The sequence below is a fragment of the Protopterus annectens genome, chromosome 15.part0, assembly GCF_019279795.1.
Source record: "Protopterus annectens isolate FY-2018-M chromosome 15.part0, PAN1.0, whole genome shotgun sequence".
Classification (NCBI taxonomy): Eukaryota; Metazoa; Chordata; order Ceratodontiformes; family Protopteridae; genus Protopterus; species Protopterus annectens.
Window position 1 is genome coordinate 550,502,992 of NC_056749.1, and position 19,959 is coordinate 550,522,950.

A 19,959-nucleotide genomic window follows, 5' to 3' on the forward strand; every position below is an offset into this window, starting at 1 on the left:
GGCTCAGTATAGGAGGTACCATTGTGCAGTAACTCAGAGCAAATTAGGGTATTTCCGTGGAGATTCTTCATATAACTGTAGAAGGCTTTGTAGTTGTTTTTAGTGTCTGCCATCATTCTATCTTCATAGCTAGCTTTAGAGGTTTTGATGAGGGATCTCAACTTTTTGTTGAGGCTAATAAAGGAGTTTTTCCAATCGTGGGACTTCACCTTTTTTCTTCAACAGTTTCTTCCTTCTGTTGTAGAGTTTGTTAAAGGCATGGTATCACCAGATTGGCTTCCTTTTTTTTGGAGGAGAGTGTCTTGGTTCTGTTGGGTATGGCTAGTTCCATGCATTTATGTACGTGTTTGTACAGTGCATTGGTGTATGATTCTTCAGTCATGGACCTATTTTCCATTTGCATGGGTGCCGTGAAGTTAGCCACCTCTGTTTTTAGGATGCCAAAGTCAGCTTTGGAGAAGTTGTTCATGGTGGTTACCTTTGCTAGTGGTGTGGGTGAGATGTGGATTTCCATGGTAATTAGTTTGTGGTCGGATCTGACCAGGGAGGAATTGACTATTAGTGTTGAGCAATTGTTGCCCATGTTAGTAATAACCAGGTCAAGGATGTTGCTTCCTCTAGTGGGGTAAGAATGAGCTGGTCCAGTGCATTGGAATTAATGAATTCCAGGAAGGGTTGGGCAAGTGTATTGGTGCATAAATAGTTTTCCCAGTTGATGGAAGGGTAGTTGAAGTCACCCAGTATGAGACTGTTGGGTTGGACCCTAGTAGTTTCCAGGGTACTTAGGAGCATGGAGTGAGAGTCTTGGGACATGGTTGGGGACCTATAGCAGGCAACGACCTGAATCGCTATCTTACCTTCTGTTAGTTGCACCTGAAGTATCTCCGATGCATTTTGCTGTGCTACTAGTCTGGAGATGTGCATATCCTTTATGAATATGGAGCCACCATCACCACTGGAGTTTTGGTCCTTGTTCTGGTGCCAAAAGGTGTGGAATGAGTTATAGGCTGGTAGCACAGTGGTGCTTTCTGCTGCTTTAAACCAGGTCTCCGTTACAACACAAATGTCGATGTTCTTTATTTTGAGGAGTGCTTTGAGCGAGTCAATCTTGAGATTTAGACTTCTAGTGTTGAGCAGCATGACCCTCAGATTGCATTTATTTATAGCTGTTACGGTGGTAATTTGGTCTTTGGGATACCACCTAAAAAAGGCACTATAGGGGTGACAAGGGCCTTAGCCAGTATTTGGAAACCTAGGGGTGACAGATGCAGGCCATCTCTGTGAAAGCATTGAGGTCTGTCAATCATGTCATCCCAAGCAGACAGATAGTGGATCCCCTTAGAATGACACCAGAAACTTAGCCAATTGCTGAAGTCAATCATTTTCTGCTTGTACTGCGGTATCATTCTGTGCGACAGTGGGATGCTACTCAGGGCTAGGATCATTCCTGCCAGGGCCACATAATCTGAGAGCTCCTCTGTCTCTTTTCATATAGTCCAGGGTGGTGCATTTCAGGCCATTCACACACACATGGACAATGACAGAGTCATACTTGTACCTGTTGTGGAGAGACCTAAGTGCGTGTGTTATGTGTAAGATCTGGCACCCAATAGGAATGGGATATAAAATAATTTGAGCAAGAGGAAGTGTATAAATATTTTGGAGTTGATGAAGGATCAACAATAAAATATGAACAAATGTGAATAAAACTTAGTATGATGTATTTTAGAAGACTTAAAATTAATACTGAAAACAGTGTTGTCATCTAGGAACAAAGTCCAAGCTATAAACTAATTTGCTCATACTGTCCTAACTTACAGTTTTGGAGTGACTGACTGGCCCCAAAAGGTGTTGGATCAATTGGACAGGAAAACAAGAAGGATGCTTCATGCTTATCAAATGATTTATAAAAATCAGTGCATACCAAGACTATCTATTATAGATGTTCTGTTCTAACCTGCCTTCTATATACATGTCTTCAATACAGTTTTTAATCAAACTGTATGCTTTATTGACCTCTAAGCGTGAGCTCAATACATAAGCGTTGTTGTTCAATAAGGTCTCCATTCGCTCCTGATAATCAATATTATCAAAGTCCACTAAGCCACCACCCTTATCAGGTTTACACAAGCGAATATCTTGTGACCTAATATACTCCAGGTGTTCTTGTTCTTCCCTACTTGTGTTGTAAGAAACCTTGTTTTTAAACCCGTTTTTGATGGCATGACTAATGTCTAATTCACAAAGTTGCTCAAATGTTTGTAACACTGGGTGCAATGGGGGATTGAACGCACTAGGTATATAGAATTTATTAATATTTGAGGCATTCGTAACATCTCCCATCATTAAATTGAAATGTAACTTCCTTGTATAGGTTTTGATATCAAGAATAGTTTTAACCAAGTCCAAAGGTTGTGAAGGAACATAAGTATGTCTTTTAGCTAAGAAGTCCACAATGTCTGAAATTATCACTACAGAGGAAAATTATAAAGTTTAAAATCCCCTGTCTTGTTGGTGAAGATAACTGGGCCAACTTGCCCACATGGGCCAACTGAGGCTAGACCTTCACCAAGGTTTTGTTGTCCATGGTCATACTTGACCAAAGTTGACTCCAAAAAGGTAGTTCCTAGACCATTGTATATAACTGGACTGCTTAGACCTTCGACTTGGTAAGAAAAACCTGACCTAGTTAGGTCTTGTGTTTGTTGAACTTCTGCTTGTTTTTGTATGATTGGGAGTTTTTTCGTTGTTTGGTCCTGGCCCCAGTATAGTTGCCTTGCCAAAAATTTTGATTCTGATTGCGTTGATCATGGTTATTTTGTCCCCGAGGGCCATTCTTTAATCTCTCGCTCCTCCGAACCTCAACAGGAACAGCAGTATTGATATTGACACTAATATCTTTAGGGACATTTAAGTGAGTGTCCAAAGAGTTGTCCACATTAAGGCAAGACCTTTTGTTCAACTCATGACTGTTACTGTTGTTACTGGGGTTCATACAAGTATTCACGAGTGATTGACCTGTTGAAACCGTGCCTTGTTTCCAAACTTGAGCGAAAGAAGGCAGGTTAGAACAGAACATCTATAATTACATGTCAACAGCATATCCTAGATATCCCTATCTATTTGGAATCCCTAAGATCCACAAAAACATCATAAATCCACCTATGAGACCATTAGTTGGATGGTCATGGTTCACCAACTTACTCTTGTGCTAAGGTGGTAGATGCCATACTCCAGAAATACTTGGTTTTTGAGGACCAAATTTGTAAAGATTTGTGGTCCTTTTTGAGAAAAATTTATGCTTTACAATTTAATGAATAGTACAACTTTCTCACTGTAGATGTGAGAGACCTTTATACCTGCATTCCACACGATCTAGGTATCGAATGGGTAGAGGCAATGCTTAAGAAAAACAGAGCTTCAGTAGCCGAAATCTCCCTGGTCACTGAATTACTCGACTTTATATTATCTAACAACTTTTTTATGTTTGGGAATGACTTCTACTTACAAAAAGTGGGGGTTGCTATGGGTTCCCCTTGTGGAGCCAGTATAGCGAACCTAGTTATGGTCCATTGGGAATCAGAATTTGTGCTTAATAATGACAGTCTGGGAGACGCCTTGGTTTACTATACACGTTACCTCGATGATATTTTTATTTTATTAAAAGGTGACGGGGGCGTTAGTTGGAATGTGCTAGAATACTTTAATTGGACTACACAATTCCTGCAATTTACATCTACATTTGACACGTTGGCAATAGCCTATTTAGACATCTGGCTAGCCGAAAATCATGACATGAGTTGTTTTGTAGCTAAGATACATAGGAAAAGTATATATTCCAATACATTCCTACACTTTTCTAGCTGTCACCCTTTTCATCAAAAACGGTCAGTCATTAAAGGCCAATTAGTGAGGGCCTCACGCATGGTTAGCCAGGATGAAGATTTTATAGATGAATGTTATTTTTTGAACAATATGTTTGTGCATCGTGGTTACCCTGAAACTCTCTTGGATAGCTTAATAGATGAAATTAGAACCAAGAGATTCAACCACACATATACACCAATTCTAAGAGTTAAGAGTAAAACATTCGAACAGGTTGGTGTAATAAATTTAGTGACCATGGAGAATAGTATAAACCAGGATTCTGTGGTTATTAAAGATTTTGGGTTAAGTTTTATTACTACATATACTTTACATAGTCACTCCTGTATTGGTATTCTTCAGAAAAACTGGGAACTTTTTAAAACTAAACCAAACATTTACAACAAAATGGGTAATTCTCCCAGAGTAATCTTTAGGAAAGGCAAGAACTTAAAGAAATTATTAGAACAACAACGTTCTATTAAGCCTCGAACTACAGGGATGAATAAATGTCAAAACTGTAATTATTGCAAATTTATAGAGGTAACCAACTGTTTTACCATCAATAGTACACCATATAAACTTAAAGCGAAGTTTAATTGTAATACTAGATTAGTGGTGTACTTGGCTAGGTGCCAGTTTTGTCCTGCATTTTACATTGGCAAAACGGAGCGTAGGGTCCGTGAAAGAATATACGAACACCAATATGCTATAGGCAAGGGCAAAATAGACAATGCCCTAGCCAAGCACATTTCCACTAATAGAGGACACAGATTCAAGTTTATGGCCATAGACCAAGTTATGCATGACATCAGAGGTGGTCCCACACCTCTGCAATTGGAAGAACTTGAGTTAGCTTGGCAGCTTAAGTTGAACGCCTATAATTATCCAGGTTTAAATGAAACCTGTTCTATTAGTAGTATTTTAAAACTGAAAAGTTTGCAGAGATGAAGTAGTAATGCACAAGCATTTTCACTTCTTATTTTATACATTGTTTACCCACATTTAGTTAGTGATCAATTGTGTATTTTTCAGCTATCTTTAGCTATATCTGTTTATAAGAATAGTAATTTAATAACATGTTTGGGTTTATAAGGTTGTTTAGTTATTTATTCATTTTTAATTTCCGTTTGTTGCTAATTTGTCTGTGACACTTAGTACAAGTGAGTTGCTTTTTAGTATTACTTTTGCCTTTAAGAAGTTGAAGGCATAGGCAATGTCGTAACTTGATTGGTTACTAAGACCACCTGTTGTTATAAAACACAGATTTGAATTTACTTTTTTCTTTCTGATGAAGTTTGCCTGTTTGGCAAATGAAAAGCGCTTAAAACAAAAATTACCTGGGTACCATTAAAATACTTGGTTTTACTTCAACAGCTTGCTGTGGCAGAGTTTTTAAAAGTAACACTGATCACTGACACGGCTACACCCAGTAATTACAGTGTTGTATGTACAGAGAGACACAAAGTCATAAAATATCAGGATTTGCAGGCCGAAACAAGGCAGTATAAAGAAGGATACCCAGACAGTTCCAATAGTAGTAGGGCAACAGGTCTTATAAAAAAAGAATTTACAATCGTACTTAGATATGTTACGAATACATAAAACTCTGTATCAGTTGCAGAAGGAGTCATTACTGGGCACACTGCAGGTGCTGCGAAGAGCACGTCTGGCTAACATCAAAGATCAAAACAATACTAACTTCATAAACTTTAATCATACTTTGATTTAGGAATGGGTTCCATTCCCATGATGGTATTAGAAATACTAAAGACTTGGAGAAATTAAAAAAAAAAGATTCTATAGGAATAAAAAGTATACTAATAGGTTCTCTGAGAGAGTAGCTGATGCATGGAATAAACTACCTCACTCCATTAAAGCAAACACTAGCTTAGATATGTTAAGAACAGCCTGGACACTTATTATGGGAATAATTGTTTTGGTATATTGGCAGACTAGAATGGCAATAATGCTTGAAATATTTGTATGTATGTATGTACTGTATGTACAAGTTGTATCCAGAAAACAAAATCTGCTTTACTATTATCAGTAAGTATTAAAAAGTCGGCCACCATTATGTGAAATATTTCTAAATGGCACGAATATTTTTGAGCAAAGTTTAGGGACAATATTAATTATAAATATATACTGTAATATTAAATGGAGTAATATACTATGGCAGAACAGTTTAATCAGATCAGCTGCCTATCTTTTTATATTTTTAGATTCATAATGCCATCTGCAATAGGCAGTATAATAATACATGAAACAATACAAATTGTGTCAACTTTCATGTTAGAATTTTTGTCAGAACTGCAATATTAAGTACAACCTATTATACAGTTGTTAGCATGTAAGGTAATGTTAGTTGAATGCATTTTACAAATATGCTGAATAATTACCAAACCTTTCAACTCCATTAATAAAGTTACTTTGCAACATAGTTGAGAACATGATGGAGATATATATAGACTGCAAGTGCACCTTGATGTAAAAAGTAACTCTAAAGAGAAGGCATGCTACTGCTACAGACATGCCATTTCTACAGTATCAGTGAATTTGTATCAAATTACATATTTTGGTGCATTCTAAGCAGGTTTTACAAGAACTATGTTGATTGTTTCCTTCCTCTCCAAATGTTAAAAAAGTCATACTTGCCAGCAGACACATTGGTAGACAGTGCACCAGTTACCTAATAGCAAATGGCATTGCTTTTGTATCATGCATTTACACACAGAAGGATACTTCAGATAATTCTAGAGCATGCCATCAATTATAACCATTCAGGAATTCTGATGAATGAATGACATACTTAAATACTTGATCAACTCTCTAACACAGCTATCAATAAATCACCCTTTTTACTTAAAGACTTCCATTAACGGTCTCCTGTATGTCCTACATGTTTTCTCTCAATATACATCATCATCTACTTTTTTTGTATAATATTCTTGTTGTCTTATACAGTTAACTATATTCCTGCTAGACTCTTATATTCTACTTAGCATTTACCTGCTTAAAGTTGCATTCCATTGCCTTTCTATTTGCTTTGCTACTGTTTTTCCTGTTCTTTATATCTGTCCCAGCCTCCAGTAAGACATTAAGCTAAAGTTTCTGAAATTCGAACCTACCTGCAATCATTGACCTGTAGATCAGAGTCGTATGATTAAAGCTTTAATATTAGCTTTATTTGATTAGATCCCTCTTTAGCAAGTTTGCTATATTTAGTAGAGAACTACACCTATGATTGTCTTTTATTCAAGACTTTGAGAGCTGTGGAAAGCCTTGAATTATGAGAAACAAACTTTTCTTCAAAAGGGAAGAAAAAAACGTTTATTTAAATTCTGCTTAAATATTTAGATTTTCACTTATAATGACCTGTGTGGTGAGAATATTTTATAACTGTGTGCTTTTTGTCCATGTTTTAGCCAAAAATAATATCTGTTTGCATTTTATAGTTTGTTCTGGGATATTAGTCTTGTAACTTCATTTGAAGTTCTCAGAAGATTGGACATTACTGCAAGATTTTAACATTGTTTATACATTATACTGAACTTCTATCTCCTTCAGTAGAATTACCTGTAAAAGTTAGACCTCTAGCCAGGACCTTAATCTTGTTTCATTCACAGTTGTGGCAGAACTGTGAACTACTGTGAGCCTCATTCAGTAATTTATTGCAGATTTTTGTTTCCCCATAAACAGCATTACTGATAAATTTCTGCATAGCCTGGCACCTTCATCTGAGGGGGTTGCAGTAGTGGCAGAATTATGAATTTTGATCTAGAATTTGTGCTTTGAATACTTTTACATCTGTTTATATTCTCATTTCGCTGCTAGAGTCTTATATTCTGCTTATCATGTACCTGTTTAATGTTGCATTCAAGTGCCTTTCTGTTTACTTTGCTACTGTTTTTCCACTGTTTTTTGTGTCTTCCCCAGTGCCCACTGAGACATTAAGATAAAGTTTCTGAAATTCTAACCATAAGACTAAAGCTCTAATACTGACTTTATTTGATTGGATCCTTCTGGAATTGGATTGGAAGTCTGCTTCTTGCAGCTTGAATTTTTCCCACTCCCCCACCATTTTCCTGTTGCTTCTGCCCATTATGATAATCTGATTTCCAAAGTGCCTCTCTCCTCTCTTTCATTACTATTGCATATTGCGTAAGCTACTTAAGTACTTATCCCATGGATTGATTGTTTTCCATATATCCAGAATACTAAGTGCCCACCCAGCAAGCCAGTATTGCTACTGAGTAAATTTTATCTACAAAATTACCCTTAGAACTGAAACATGTAACTTAGCATAGCTAAAACAAAGACATTGCACAGAGACAAGTTTAGAGCAGCTAGTGTGCATTAAACAGCACTGCTATAAAATAATTTACACAATCTAACCCAATATAGTGCCAATCACAAGACTCCACATAAAGAGACATCTGTATAACCTACTCTATAACATATAGTAGACCACCTAAATACAGGTCTGGACAACATGGATTTGCAATTTCCAAATATTTCCATAGCCAGCTTGGTAGATACGGATATCCTGAGAGAATGTTGCAATTGCTTCATGTTCAAATGCACCATTAAATCCTTAAAGAAACAAAAACAATATATGAAACATACATTTACACAATTAAATATGCAAATAAACAATTTCACTGTAGGCAAAAATCTCACATATAAAATAGGTTGTCAAGAATACACACACTATGTCCACCACATGCATAGACCAACTTATACTGAGGTACTAAAATGCAATCTCCCCAAACCTCAAAGACTTCCTAAGCTTATAAAAAGTAATGCCTATCCTTAGCAATCTCTAAGCACTCACCAAAAGCAATGCCAAACACTACACATATGCCCACACTCAGTGGAACTTCAAGAACAAAGCCCATAATGCAAGCAAACACATAACCCAGGCCTGTTGTCATAGGGGACTCCATTGTATGACACACAGACGCCCCTCTCATCAAGCTGAACTAGGAGAAGATAATGGGTAGTTGCTTATCTAGAGATGGCAAAGTTATGCATGCAGTGCAATTACAATACCGCAGGTACCAGTATGATTCTATCATAGTCCATGTGGGCATTAACCTGAGATGTACTTCCATGGACTATATGAAGACAGACATTACTGATCTGTCTGAATATGTGTCTCAGGCAGATATGTGCCTGGCACTGAGCAGCAGTCCACCTTCTTGAAGAATTATATCACAGTACAAACAAAATATGACTGACTTCAATAATTGGCTTTGTTTCTGGTATGACATTCCAGGGTGATTCAATATTTGTCATCATGGGAGGACATGGTTAAGAAGCTACATTGCTTTAAGAATGATACTCTTCACCTGGCCTTTCTAGTCTTCCAAATATTGGCTAAAACTTTATCCACCCCCCTTAGAGCCTTTTTTAGGCAATGCCAAATTGACAAGTTTACCAACATAACAAATAAAACCCAAAGAGACTTAAAGGTGTCACTGCTCAATGTTAGGAGCCTAAACAAGAAACTCCACACCTTACAAGCTGTCCTCACTCTGGAGAATATAGACATCTGTGCCATTACTGAGACATAGTTTAAATCCATAGACACTTCTCTGACAGAGAAACCAAGTAACTGTTAGGAACCACTCCAAAGCAAACTACATCCCATTAAGAGACAGTTGTTAAAATTCACTCCTAACCCTGAGTTCATAGCAGCCTGTGCTGAGTTTTTCACAGAGACCCTGTGTAACCTCATTAATGACTGTATAGTGGTTCCTGTACCTACTAGAAATAAGCCAAAAACAAACTAAAAAAGAATCCACACTGCTGGAATCCTAATGTTAACAGGGTATATAACAAAAGGAAAAAAGTCATGGTTAAAGTCAGGAAAAGCAGCTCTCATAATGATAAGAGCTCTCTAATTAAACTAAAGAGGAAACTAATAGGGTTTAATTAAGTTCAACAAGGCCACTTACAAGATCAGAATATCCTCACATGTTAAAGGCAACCACAAGACCTTCTGTTATTATGCCCATAACTTCAAAGACAGCCAATAGCAGTGTACAGAATTGGTGGTCAGTAGTTCCACCCACAATAAACAGAGTGACACAGTGAATCTCCTGGCTGAAAAATTCAGCTCCAACTTCACTCCCAACTCCCTTCCGGCTCCCACCATGAAATAACTGCTAGCATAAACACCTTATGTATTAGCAGGGAATAGGTCCCAGTGGTGGGCACTAAAGCCAGAAATGCAGCCCCAGTGACCCCCATCAGTATCCTGGGATGCCTACTAAACAGCACAAAATGTGATCTGTTAGGACCACTTGAGTCACTTTTCACTTATTGCCTCAAAACAGGCTTAGTACCATGAGAATGGAGGACTGCAACTGTATGCTAACTGTTGCAGTCCTCCACAAGAATGGAGGACTGCAATAGTTATCCCACTTCACAAAGGTGTATCATCTACCAACTCAGGAAACTACAGGTGCATTAATCTGACTTGTCTAATATGCAAAACCATGAAATGAATTATCATGGAAATGATCAGCAAAGACATAGGCAACCAGCAGACCCTGGACCCAACACAGTTTGTCTTTGTTAATGAAAGTCATGCCTACTAAACCTAGTGAGCTTCTCTGAGAAGTACAACAAGGCAATGAATGAGGAAAAATTGATGCATACTGCCTACCTAGACCTGGGCTAAGGCTTTAATACTCTACCCTACTTGTATATAGTTGACAACCTTGCCAAATTGGGCATAAACACCTACATAACTCATTGGATTGTCAGCTGACTTACAGACAGGATCCAGGAAGTCAGGACTGGTGAGATCACCTCCATTAAGAGACCAGTCACCAGTGGGGTACCTCAGTTCTCCATGGTTGGACCTCTTCTATTTGGTAACTACTTCTTGGAGGTAAAGGCTAATGTCACGGGCCTTGGGATGAGGAAGTTCACAGATGACTGCAAATTGGGAGTGGTCATAGATTTCCCCATGACACAAACATCTTATAACAGGGTATAACACAGACAAACGACTAGTGGCAAAGTCACACATTAAAACTCAATGCCAAGAAATGCCTTATAGTGCCTTTTGGAAAAACAGCCACCCAGACTATTTACTCCATCAATAAAACATCCCTAAGAGTTGACCCAGTACTCAGGGATCAGAGAACATATGCAGAGAGTAATCTGGCCATTAACCAATATGTGGCCACAGTAGAAAGAAAATCATTCTATGTCACCTAACTTATAAGTAAGGGCATGGCATCCAGGTCCAAGGAATTCATAGTGCTACTTTATTCATCCCTTATCAGCCAAATCATTAAGTATATTTGCCCTCCAGTTTGTAGCCAGTCAGACAGATGCAACAGTTGGAATGCACACTAAGGTTTCTTACTAGGAGAATCCAATATATATGGCTCACCTTAAAGCTGTATCTCTATATTTAGTCTCCCACAGGTTACTGAGAGGAGATTTATTCAAGGCATATAAGGCATCCTCAGATCTAGCTGTGATGAATTTTTTTAACTGAAAAATTAATAGCATCAGAACCACGACAGCTAAGGATTTTAATTTTGCTTGCAACATGAATAGGACATGTTGTTGAGACAGATATGTGTTTCAGAGGATCCCTATGCTCTGGAACAGGATCCCTATCCATGTGAAGCAGAGCCCATCCCCAACCCTAATTCAACATAACCTTGACCAATGGATGGGAAATTGAAATTGGAAATTTACCCTGGCCTCCATGACTTTGAAAGACAGAGGTAAACAGTAACTATGCCCAAACTAACATACCACCCCTGATATACCCTTTAGAAACTTTCTAATTAACATACTTCTTCATAATAAATGCACATGATACACAGGGACACAATTCAATTGGGTTATATAGCTATCCATATAAAGGCCCTGGTGTTTGTTATCTACTATTTACCTATGAATGTAGTGCTTTCTAGCCTCTTTCTCTCTTTCAAAAATACATCAAATGCCAAACAGGCACCCATACCTGTTAAATTGCCGTATGATAAGTTAGTGCTGAAAACTCTTCCTAACCTCACCAGACTGCTCCTCCCTTTTGTATATCTCATATGTGCACCTACTTATTTTAAACATCCTATTTTTCATATACTGGTGTTGTTATTCTACACATTTCCTTTTATCAGATTATCCATTTAATTTTTTAACACAACTAAATATTTTTTCTTTTATTACTTAGTCTTGAGGGCAGCATCTTTGTTAATACGTGACTTACAAATCATACATTTTATTGCAATCTACATATTAACTTTCACATTATTCTATCACATTTCACCAGTCTGCATCATGTCCCATCTATGACCAAGACCAGTGCAATCACTTATCAGCCCAGCCAGCATAGTATAAGGGGGTCTCCTGCCATTTCTTTTAGCATAGTTTTTTAACTTCTAATATGGCCATTCAGTGCAGTCAAATAAACACAGTAAGCACAGGTAGTATAAACATTATACATTCAGAGTGTCCATATTCTTCTCGCAGCCATAATCAACTCACATATACATCTATATCTATATGCATACACACACAAACATATATAGATAGATAGATAGATAGATATAAATGTACCCATCAGGACTAAGCAAATTCTTTTAGTCAGAGCAAACAGTGTTTCAGCTGCACTTAGATTGTCCTTCACAAATCACTGAAGTATTTAACACTTTTAACTAATATTTCTACTTATTTACAATAAACATACCAATACCCAGCTTTCAGCCTTCATGTTTGATCAGAGCTAAGGTAATAATGTCAAATACTTCACGTTTTTAAATTCAAACTATACTTATTATTACTGAAAGACGGTTAACAGAATTTCAGTAACAGTGAGCGGTCTCATCACTGATAGGTTCATATGGCAGGCTTACTACACGTTCACTGTACCTCTACTCTCTTGCTTTAATAGAGTGTTCTTAGTCACCTTGAAATAAACTAATTCCTATACTGGAATTAAAAAAAAAACAACATATCTCTACAATAAGTATATAGTCATATGATCAGTCCTTCAGCATTTATTTTATCAATAGACAGAGACAGTAACTAATCTATTAATTATGCTTAGCTGAATCTGTTATTTTTGTCATATTCTGCATTATGTATACAGTTTTAATCAAATATCATTTCAATATATACAGCCTTCATGAAAAATAAGAAAAAAAGATATGTTTATACTATTTAACACAAACACTGTAGTTTTGCTAATTACATTTTTGGTTAGTATTTCAACATATTCTGTACTATACATTCACTCTAGAAAATATTACACCACAGTATAGAAATAGTTCTATTATATGATCAATTTTATATTATTTTTATTTAAACCTATTTGAACAGTTACACATAGTTAATACTCCACCATGCTTTGTTCTTTGTTAGCAAATTTAATGATTCCAATCTAAGTGCCTTTTCACATAAACAGATTTTGTGAAAGGGGAGGACAAAAGCTTATTCATATATTGCATAATAATGCAACGTTTCCTTAACAAAAGTTTGTTTTTTTATTTTACTATTTCTATCTGAATCAGTAAAACCACAGCAGAGAAATGTGCCCAACAGTACTTCAAACCAAAAAACACAAATGCACACTTGAGTCCGATACCAATGAAACGGCCACACAATAAAGCCCGAGCGGTGCTCTCTTTATTCAACTTCCTTAACGCAACAAAATAAATACAGCATTTTCATCTCAATCCCAAAGACTTCATCAGATGGGTAAAAGAAAGTGAGCAATCCTCTTTAAATACCCCTCCCCCCTGCTAAAATCATCCAATAAACACTTTATTTTGATAATTAATTCAATTCAATAATTAAGTTAACTCAAAACCTGAGCAGATATATTTCATTTTGTGTTAAAATAACTCTAAAATCAATCTCAAAAGTCCTATTCTTATACTTGTACTAAAACTTGGTACATGAAAAAAATGAATAAAAATAGAACCACTTGTAATATGTTTATAATTTTTGTTGCACAAGTGTTTAGTTAAAAAATACTGACACGTAGTAAAATGTACTAAGTAATAAGGTATAATAAATAGTACATAATAAATAGTAGAAGACAAATGTGGGCTATTGATGTGCTACAGCACATCCTATTTACTCCTATGTTGGCTACCAAGACTTATAGTTTGGTTGCTCTCAATTTCAATACTGGTGCCAAAGAGAAATGATCATTCAAGCCTGGATCGTTGTTAGCTTCCAATTTCAATTGCCAAAACAATTTTTGAAACTCTATAGTGGTCTCCCAAGGCCCTCCCCGTGGGTCCCCTTCTATTTTTTCTAGAACATAAAAAACATATTTTGTTGATGGACAGGTGGTGTAGTGTTTAAATATGGCATTGGTCTCCTCCTTTCTCTTAATATCATTCAGATGTTTGCAAATGCGCCTTTTTAATTAGCTGGTGGTCTTCCTTACATAAAATGCCCCGCAGGTGTTACAAATAGCAATGTAAACCACCTTCATAGTGTCACAATTAGGAAACCCATTGGTTTTAAGTTTTATCCCTCTTTCAGTCAAGGCAACTATTTATCCTTGTAGGATTTGTGGGCATTGTGTACATCTCCCACATCTGTATGTTCTTTTTTTCCTCCAACTTGTTTTTGTCTTTTTGGTCTCTAATATTTCTTTAATGTTTCTCCCCTTCCTATAAGTAAATTTAAGGGGATCCAAAAAAATCTTCTCCAAATCTGAGTACCTACTAAACCTGTTCCAATTGCTGGTAACTATGTTTTTGATTTTCCCAGTATCCCCACTGTAATTCAGTAAAAATTACTACTCCAGTTAATATTGTTCTGTTGATATTCATTTACTTCGTCACCCTATTGTCAATCATTTCTCCTAAAATAGGGGTAAATTTCTTCCTTTCTTCCTGCCTAACCACAACATTAAAGAAATATTAGGGACCAAAAGGACAAAACCAAGTAGGAGGAAAAAAGGAACATACATATACTAAGCCTTTTATATACCGATCCCTCAGATGGTACAGGCAGACTTATGGGGTGGGACAAGGCCCAAGGAGAAAACACTTCCCAGCAGCAGCACAAAACTGCTGGAGGAAGCCATAATCTTCTCACTGGATTTGGAAATGGGTTAGAACCTGTTTAGGGGTGGCTAAGTTAGGCTGATTCGACACATTATATGAAGAATTACCTTGGGAGCAGCTGATGTTTGGCTGTAGGGAGCTAAAAAGTGTCCCCATAATGGCAGTCTCCATGACTTGCTCTAACCCCACAGGGAAGAAATGGGCCAGTTGATCACAGGGAGCTGGGAGATGGCAGGCATCAGCGGATAAAAACCATAAAAACATTTATGTGTATATGTGTATCTGGGTCTAATTCACAAGCAGGAAATACCACAATACCGAAGATGAGAATGCTGAGACTAAATCTCCAAAACTTCATTTCAAAAATTACCAAAAACCCAACAACTTTCCAACGGTAAGTAACCACTCGGCCAAAAATGTACGGAAAATACACCATACCATTTCCAACCCACCCAGGTGGGGGGGGGTGCATCCCCCACATCCCCCAAATAAATATACCAATTCCAGGATCGCACTACAGTGGGAAAAAGGGGAAATTCCCCTTATTGGCCATTGGAAAGGTGTCGGGTTTGTGGTTACTCACTGAAATGAAGTTTCAAAGTTTTCTTCTCTGCCTTCTCGTCTTCAATATTATGGTATTTTGTGCTTCTGAAGTAGACCCGTTTGTTTGCATATCTGTATTTCTCTTTGTGTGTGTGTGTGTGTGTGTGTGTGTGTGTATATATATGTATATATATATATATATATATATATATATATATATATATATATATATATATATTTATACATACAGTAGACACACACACATCTATATATACATGTGTGTGTGTGTGTGTGTGTGTGTGTGTGTGTGTGCGTATGTGTGTGTATATATATATATATCTATATATATATATATATATATATATATATATATATATATCTATATATATATATATATATATATATATAGTTTCACTTCATATACTCAAAATGCTGAAATCTCGAATTTCAACATTTTGAGTCCATGAAACTGAAACTTTAGAACAGCAAAAGTGCATAAGCATGAATGCAAATATGTCAAATCCGCACTTATGCAGTGACGCTATGTTACGGGAAGTGTTTGGGACGTTTGTGTTTGGACTTCCAGATGAGTGAGTGTATGTCAGCGCTTTTGTAACTTATGTGTATATGTGATGTGTGTGTGTGTGTGTGTGTGTGTGTGTGTGTGTGTGTGTGTGTGTGTGTGTGTGCGCGTGTGCAAGAGACTGTAAAATGTGTGTGTGAGTTTTTTTTTTTTTTTCTCTGTTTGTGCGATCTCTGAGTTAGTATATATAAGTAGGGGTGTGTGGGGGGAGCAGCCCCAACGTGGGATTGCAGGGGGGGCTTTTGTTTAGTGTAGGTATGTGTATGTCTGGTGTTTTGTTGTGTTTATGTTTTTTGTGGTCTAGATGTTGTGGTTTGTGTGTGATGTGGTGTAGTGTATGTGTGTTCGAGTTTGTGATTTCGGCTTTGTGGGGTTTCGGTGTTCTGATGGTTTTGGCTTCATGGACTTGAAATGCTGAAATTCAAGATTTCAGCATTTCAAATATATGAAGTGAAACCATATATATATATATATATATATATATATATATATATATATATATATATATATATATATACATACATACATAGTGAGCTTTTAAAACTTTTATAAACTTACAAAAAAGTAATGTTTTACTCACTCCAAGGAATATATCAGTCAGACAGATTTAGAAGGTTTAGTTCCTTTAACTGAGTATTTGAGGTACCATTATTTCTGCATAGAAATGAGGAGTCAAACAGGGCTGAATCTTTTATGGGTCAAAAGTCTAGGCACAGGTCTTTAAGTATGAATCTGTAAGAGACTGAGTACAGAGAAATGGCGGTCAGTCTCTCCTGGTAAATGAGATTTCTGAGGCCACTGATCTTTTTAGTTATGTTTGTCTGAGGTCTCTTTAGTTGAGTAATATGTTTAGACAAATTCATAGCAAAAGGTACATTATATTCAATAATGGATCTTATAAGATACGAGTTAAATGGAATTAAATCTTCTATGGATCTAGTGGAGATGCCTTTGGGAACTGGATGAGACAGGTGAAAAGTGTTTTGAACTACTGTGAAAAAATGAAAGTCAAATGATAAGAAATTCTCATCAAGAGTGCCTAGATCCCTTACAACAGTGTCTGATTGGAGGGGTGCATCTTCTATTTTAGTGAAACCGATTAATTTACCAAACGGAAATATACTAAATTTTTGAACATTAATTTCAGACCAGTGTCTTTGCACCAGTTTTTAGTATACTCTAACCCAGTGATGGTGAACCTATGACACACTTGTCAAAGATGACACATGCCATGATGTTTTGGATGACACATCAGCGATCACCAACACCTGAGTTACCAAAGACGCTGCTTTAGCATTCATTGCTCACATGAAGCACACTGAATTATTTTGGGTTTGGTGTGCCAAAAGCTCCTGGTACAAAAGATTTGCCATCACTGCTCTAACCCACATTGGCACAATTGTGAATCAGGTGAAGATGAAATAAGAACATCTAATTTACAGTCATCTACAAATGTAGTTAACTAAAGACAAGGAATGCCAGCCTGAAGGTCTGAAAAATATATGCCAGACAGAAGAGATCCCCAAACTGAGCTCTGTGGTGGACTACTGGTAACTTTTTTTGGTTTTAGAAATGGTACCTGTGACTCCAACCACATGGATGTTGTCAGACAAACAGTTAGCTATCCACAGAATAGTTTAATGATTTTTATTTATTTATTTATTTATATATTGACATTCGATTACACATCAATCTGGTGGGGTAGGAGCCCATTTTCAGCAGAGGCCTGTGGAGAAAAGCTCCAAAGTATTACAAAACATTTTAAGAATAATAATTATACAGTTTTTAAAAATAATACAAAAAAATACAGTTTGAATAATTATAACAAATTATACATAAAATTAAAACATTATTAAAAGTCAATACAAGTTGTATGACAATCATTTAATAGAGAAATTTTAGCCAGTTTAAAGAGAAATTAAAGATGAGTTAGTATAATACAAACAGTAATTTCAACACAAAGAAAAAGAAAAAGAAAAAAACAGGCGTATGGCATATTTAGAGAGAAAGCCAGGGGAGAAAAATCGAAAGAAACAAGGAAGTGAGTGAAGATAGGATAGTTAGGAAGTATAATATATGAGCAGGTATTCATCCACGTTTGGGGATATGCCCCGGGATTCAAGAAGCTCGGCGCAAGGCCGGCGTAAGGTCTGCGCCAGCGGTGCAGTGAATAGCCGGTGCAGTAGCGCCATATGCATATTAATGAGAGTGCACCGCAACCACAGACACGTGCGTAGTGTACGTGAGCGAGCCCAGGTAGGATGCGTCTGGAGGCGTGTCTAAGCCGGCATGAGGTGAGCAACCTAATGTGCTGATAGCCACGGTCCGCCCATAATAGTAATGGCAGCAGCCAGGTCCCGTGCAGAATGAAACGCACGTAGAGTATGCAGCATAGTACCCGTCCCAAATAAATGGAGAAGCAAATACAAGCCACGAAGGCTTAAGTGTACCCATCCAAGGAGCAAAGGATACGCATATAACCGCGTTTGTCCCGCAATGCACCGTCAGTGGTTACACTCAGAGAAGGTGTACAGCAGCATGTCAGCGCGCCGCACCGACATAGGAGCAGCGACTAAGGTCACCACCTGTGCCACTTTGGGTGGGGCAGTCTCTCTATGGGCAGTTGTGTCCCGAAAAAACGTATTAAAAATGGCAAATGTGCTAAGATTGTAGGACATAATGATATCCCGTATTTAATGTAATGGTAGCATGAATTGGTTATTTCTGTAACTGAAATACCTAAATGTCACAAGAAACAGAATAAGCAAGCAAATTGCCACAACAATAAGCTTTTACTTAGGCAAACAAGTGAAGTTCTATGCTATATAGTGACCGTGTGTATGTGTCGGCCTGTAAAGTCAGATGTGAGTCGGAAATATCCCAGCTTGGAAACTGGAAAAGGTGGCAACCCAGTAGCGACATGGGCATGGTCACCAGGGTTACCAGTTGTCCCAATGTGCCATGGACAGTCCCTGATTGGACAGTTGTGTCCCTGCAACAATCGGAAAAATGGAAAATGACCTCAGATCCCCTGCCAAAATATTCCCATAATATACATGTAATAGTAGTATAAAACATATACATTTGTATATGAAACACATACATGGCATAAGAAAATGAATAAGGAACCCAAATGCTTACAGAATAAGCAGATAGTATGGCAAACAAGTGAAGTTCTGTCAACTGCACTTGCCGTGGGTATGTGTAGTCCTGCAAATTCTGAAGTTTCCACATAACATGCCCCACTATGGGCATTGGAAAAGGTGCCAACCATAATGGTCACAAGCAGTTGTGAGAGTACATAGCCGGGTAGCTGTGTCGACATAACAACAGTAAGGAATCAAGATACCTTAAACACAGGCAAACATGTGCATAGCAACATATCCCACACCCAGCAACGTCTCTGTGCATACACTGGATGGCGTATGTTGAAGTGTAATATCCAGAAGCAGAACCCATGCATTCAGATGTAATACACAATAGCCTCATTGTACATGTCAGTCCCACCCATGTACACCTGTGCACCCTAACCTGCTAGCATCCGTGTGCAGCTATACACCCACACACAATGTGCATACCTGAAATGTGGTAAGATGTTTGTGTTAGGCAATGCCACGTGACCAAATCATTACCCACATGTCACCAACCCACCTCAGGTACAGATATGTAAATGGCTGCATGTGAATGTGTCTGCAGAATGTGTACATCCGCATGTGGTATGTACCCGTCGAAACCATATAGGTTTGCATACGACACGGTGCACATAACTGTACACATGTGGACAAGTCGGGTTGTTGAACCACCGCATCGATGTTTAGCTATGCAGTGAAGTCGATCACATATAGCGGAACACGTGCCTATCAAACAGGGCGTCCTAACAGGGTGCTACAGGCAAAGAAGGGGAAC